Genomic DNA, 6,341 nt, shown 5'->3' on the forward strand with positions numbered 1-6,341 from the left:
CCATCTATCTATCTGTCCATCCGTCCATCTATCTGTCTGTCTGTCTATCCGTCCATCCATCTGTCTATCTATCCATTCATCTATCTATCTGTCTATCCGTCCGTCTATCCATTTTTCCATGCGTCCATCTATTTATCCATCCGTCCATCTATCCATTTTTCCATCCGTCCATCTATTTATCCATCCGTACATCTATCTGTCTATCCGTCCGTCCATCTATCTATCTTTTATTAATTTCAAAGTCATAACTCGTTATCTTTTGCATCTTTTCTACTTATGCGTTTACATTTCAACATATAGCGATTAAATTATTAACCACATTAACAATATATATATGAAGATATAGTAAAATGTTTTATTTATATATTAAATAACCATATGCCCCATGCTTATCAGTCAGTAAATTAAATACTTTTAAATGAAAACTACTTCCTCTGATAACATTTTCTATTTATTTGAACTTGACAAATATAGTCAAAGTAAAAACACAAATCAACCTCACAATAATGATACATTTCAAATGATGCCACATTACAGTCTTATATGTGGTTGACCTATATTATTATTATTATTATTATAAATGTTCCTCAAGAAACTCAAGATCTTCTCAAAGCAATGCAACAAAGAAAATACACAAGTTAAAAAACATCCAATGAAAATCGACCCCTAGATATGCCTCTCCCCAAAATGCTGATGCCCCTGCCCAGACTGAAGGCAAAGGGGTGATGTTGCTCCACTAAACACACTAGTGCCCACCAAAGCATAAGAAGCTAATTTAGCCCAGTATGAAGCGGCTGAATGCGAGATGATGGCCATTGAATTTGCTTTTATGGAAACGTCCACGTCGCAGAAATTGATATTTACATCCCAATATGCACAATCTCTATGGACTGACACTATATACCATCATATTGCCCAGCTTAGAGATTATGAATGAACTACTCATGCAAAAGCCCTGATGAGTTAAATGATACACAACTGTATGTTTACAGCTAAACCAATCCCATAGATTGTGATGTGTACACGGTGTAATGGATGTATTGCTCTCAGACCCGCTGTATGACTCAAAGTGCAGTAAATGCAACTTTCTGCATCCTTGACATTTCCAAGGCTTAAGAGACTCTTCCCAGGATAAAGGACTCTTTATATTACTGCCGACAGCACGACGACAATCCTTTATAAAGACAGAGACCCTTCAAAGCTTAGAGTTTGAGTGTGTGTTCAGTGTGTATTTTGCATTCAGATCAGAAACATAAAAGGTTGAGCTGGATGAAGAGAGAAAATCATCTTTGACTCAATATAAACTTTTCAGATTGAGTTGTCAATGTCAAACTGTCCTCTTCTGCTTTACCTCAGGTACTTCACACCTTGACTTACAAAAGTATCACTGTCCTTCTCCACATAACAGAGCACACACACACACCACGCTCACTTGCACACACACACACACGCCGCTTGCACACACATCACACACGCACACGCTCGCTGCACACACACACACGCACATGCACACGCTCGCTCGCACACACACACACACACACACACACACACACACACGCTCACTTGCACACACACACACACACACACACGCTCGCTCGCACACACACACACACGCACACGCTCGCTCGCACACACACACACACACACACGCACATGCACACGCTCGCTCGCTCGCACACACACACACACACACACACGCACACACTCACTCACTCACTCACATACACGCACGCACACTCACACACATGCGCGCGCACACACACACACGCGCGCGCGCGCACACACACGAGCGCGCACACACACGCACTCACGCGTGCACACACATGCACACACACACACACGCACACTCTCGCACGCACGCACGCACGCACACACACACACTCACATACACGCACGCTTGCTCACATACACGCACGCACACTTCACACACATGCGCTGCGCACACACACGCAAGTTACAAACTCACATATGCACGCGCGCAAGCACACACTCACATACGCCAGTACATATACGCTACAGCACACACGCACGCACATCATGCGCCACGACACACACACGCACGCACACATGCGCGCACACACACATACGCGCACACACACACGCACGCACACATGCGCGCACACACACACGCACACTCACAGACTCTCACTCACACAAACACACACTAGAGAGTATTTGCCTGTTATACAATATAAATATATAAAACTACTCATGTACATTTAGTTTAGCAGCTGTACTGCAGAAGAAAAAATTGTTATCGGAGAATTTTGAATATAATATTTAATTAATTGTAATATTTAAATATTTTAAAATATCGAAAAATCCTTAAAACAAGATAAATTTACATGCAACATATCAGATATTTAGACGTGATATTAGAGCATTTATGTTGAATAGGAGTACATTTTGTTTTTATTGTAAGTCGGGCACAAGCTGAATAATCGGTTAAGAGCTGACGATTAATCGTTGCAATAATCGGTCTAATAATCGATTCTAAATATAACCAATAGTTGCGGCCCTAATTCTCAGTAGAGGTAGACCGATATACCAGTTTTACAGATTAATCTGTGCTTTTGAACTGTCAGTTATCAGCAAAAATCAATGATGATTGTTGCTGAAAGTTGTTTTATTATTATTATTCCTCCGTGTTCCTCTGTGGCCGGCGCTATTTTTCATTAGATAATCGAGTAATACAAATTAATGCATGGGCATGCAATCTAAAAATGCGACTAAGGAAACATACCTATCAGCACATACATCGTGTCTGCAACTTCATTTCTTATAATAATATTCCTCGTTAAACCTCATCTGGTGAAATATATAATATATATATACACAAACTCTTCATTTGGTGAATATATTGGTACACTGGGAAATACTTACATTTACTTTTATAGAGCCATGTGTCCATCATTTCAAAATAAGAGTCTGTTGTGTGTTTTTGGCCTGTTTACAGTTTATTTCAGTTATTATTGGGATTTTGGTTGATCAATAAACTGAATCATAGATTTTATTAATTTTGGACTCTTTATGCGTTCGGGATCAGACATTTGGTTCATTGGTCGCTTTCCCCTGAGAGAGCCCCTCCCTGGTCCTGTCTTGCCCCTATTTCACCATTGCAAAACCTTTCAATCAAACTCAACCAGAGAAGTTAAGCCACACCCCTTTATCTCACATTTACACTCGGTGTGGACAAAAGTGTCCAGAGTCTTTAATTTGGACATTTATTCGAATGTTGCCTCGAGCATGTGACTGAACCCCAAATGATGCAATAATACTCCGAGCAGATGAGGAGACTCAGGTGGTGCTCCAGCTGAAAAACAGCTTTCATATCTCAAAGCCATATCGACAATGCCCACGCCTTTTGCAATGTGTGTCGCACGGTGGGGAAAATTACGTTACTCAGCACATTAAACCACAACGGCACAATTTGTATGTATTTAGCCCCCTCCAGGATTTTGGTTCCCAAATGTTGATGGGTATGATCCCAAGTTGTTTGGTCATCTCTCCTCACGTGCTTTATTTATGATTAACAGTTTGGACAAACAGATTCACTAGAAACAGCTGAACTCCCGTCGCTCTACTTAACGCTTGCAGCATCAGTGTGTTTAGTTACTGACTCCTACAATGTCTAACTGGAAACTGGAAAAACTCATTTTCTTTCTTGCTGCCTCAAGAGTTGTCAGAACGGTCACGCCCATCGCTTGCTCAGTCACTGTCATCCAGAAACAGCTTCTGTCATCCGGTCCAATTGCTCGGTGGCTACACAAGGAGGCTCGCATGATTGATAGGCTTTTAAAGTTTCTCTAAAACTACCAGTGTGACTGTGTGTTTCTCTCTCTCTCGCGCTCTCTCTCTCTCTCTCTCTCTTGCTCTCTCTCTCTCTCTCTCTCTCTCGCTCACGTGGTGGCAGGATGCCAGGTTGGCACTGCTCAAGAACCAAAATAAGGCAAATGCTTCGTTTGACAACTTGGCATGTTATTTCTCGTTTTTTTTCCCTGCGTGTAAGAAAGTTTCTGCTTCTCCACACGTAGCAGGTTTTGGACATGTGAACAGCTGTTGGCGACACAGACAGGTGGTAGCGCTGATGTTTCCTCCCATATGGTCAGTCTGAACAATAAATGACAGATTTGATTTATAAACGAGCCTTTACTTTGGGCGACCTGCTCATGTTAATGAGACATATGCTGGACAGATGAAACGACTCTATCGTGAGCAAAGAGCACCATTATTTAAATAAAACACAAACAGATGGGAACTCCAAGAGAGCTGATGCAAGAACTAGATGGGTACATTTCCTGAAGAAAATGTGAGTGGTGCTTGCCGTGGCAAAACTCGTCAAATAGCATTTTCTAACTTGTTGCTAAGCACTAACTAAAATAATGGTCATAGAATGTTGCTACCATGTGTTTTTCATGACGGTAGCATGTAGGTGTTATTTTTGTGTTAGCATGATGCTAGCAAGATTTTTAGCATGTTTTAGCACTTTGTTAGGCTATGCTAGCATGTGTTAGCATGATGTTAGCATGTTTTTAGCATGTTTTAACACTTCCCTAGGCGATGCTAGCATGTGTTAATATGATGCTAGCACGTTCTTAACATGTTTTAGCACTTCGCTAGGCAATGCTAGCATGTGTTAGCATGATAATAGCACATTATTAGCATGTTAGAGCACTTCGCTAGGCGATGCTAAAATGTGTTAGCATGATGCTAGCACGTTTTTAGCATGATTTAACACTTCGCTAGGCGATGCTAGCACGTGTTAACATGATGCTAACACGTTTTTAGCATGTTTACCACTTCGCTAGGCGATGCTAGCATGTGTTAGCATGATGCTAGCACATTTTTAGCATGTTTTAGCACTTCACTAGGCGATGTTAGCATGTGTTAATATGATAACACATTTTTAACATGTTTTAGCAATTCGCTAGGCAATGCTAACATGTGTTAGCATGATAATAGCACGTTATTAGCATGTTTTATCACTTCACTAGACAATGCTAGCATGTGTTAGCATGATGCTAGCACTTTATTTAGCATGTTAGAGCACTTCGCTAGGTGATGCTAACATGTGTTAGCATGATGCTAGCATGTTTTTAGCATGTTTTAGCACTTCGCTAGGCGATGCTAACATGTGTTAGCATGATGCTAGCACGTTTTTAGCATGTTTTAAGCACTTCGCTAGGCGATGCTAAGCATGTGTTAAGCATGATGCTTAAGACGCTTTTAGCATGTTTTAGCGACTTCGCTAGGCGTATGCTAGCATGTGTTAAGCATGATGCTAGCAAGTTTTAAGCATGTTTTAACGACTCGCTAGGTGATGCTAACATGTGTTAGCATGATGCTAGCACGTTTTTAGCATGTTTTAGCACTTCGCTAGGCGATGCTAGCATGTGTTAGCATGATGCTAGCAAGTTTTAAGCATGTTTTAGGGTGTGGCTATGAAGATTTTAGGTAATTCATTATTGGCTCAGGGGTCCGTGACAAAAGCTGCGCGGAACGAGAAGCGCCAAACTTTGTGTGGAATAATAAAAAGAATAATAATAAGTATGCAAGAGAACAACAGTGATGCCTTAGGCGAGCACCACTAATAAGCGTGCTGCAATATGCATAAAAGTCTGATTGTGTGTGTGTGTGTGTGTGTGTGTGTGTGTGTGTGTGTGTGTGTGTGTGGAGTCCTTCGTTCTCTACTTCAGTAGGGATGTGCATGATGAATCAGCTGTATTTTCTCGTTCTGAATGTGATTTGCATTTGAAGAAGGGCGACTGTAAGGGAATGCATGACAATCTTAATATATGTAAAACTAGTCTTAGCCTCAGACGACACGTCCACGGACCGTTCACGGACCGTCTGATGCATACTGCACACTAAACCAGAAATCACAAGCTCCAATCAGACTGCACGAATGCAGCTCGACGTCTGTCTGGCAACTCAATACCAGGTTGATACAATGAGAGCGCTTTTAAGGAAGAACTGATGGATTTGACCAAGTTTGCCATGTTAGTGTAGCGGTCACGCTGTGCGGCTACAATGCTAAATTTCAGACACTTCTAGAACTTCGCCGGAAGCTGAAGATCATCGCAAAGGCTGTTAATCGGCCGCTCTGTGAACATGTCGCACTGAATGTTGTATGATAGACCATTTTGCTGGGGAACCCAAGCTGAGTGAAATGTGTGTGTGTGTGTGTGTGTCTCTGTGTGAGTCTGTGTGTGTGTGAGTGTGTGTGTCTGTGTGTGAGTGTGTGTGTGTGTGAGAGTGTGTGTGTGTGAGTGTGTCTGTGTGTGTGTGTCTGTGTGTGAGTGTGTGTGAGAGAGTGTGAGTGTGTCTGTCTGTGTGTGTGT

Source organism: Xyrauchen texanus, chromosome 20 (genome assembly GCF_025860055.1).
Source record: "Xyrauchen texanus isolate HMW12.3.18 chromosome 20, RBS_HiC_50CHRs, whole genome shotgun sequence".
Lineage (NCBI taxonomy): Eukaryota > Metazoa > Chordata > Actinopteri > Cypriniformes > Catostomidae > Xyrauchen > Xyrauchen texanus.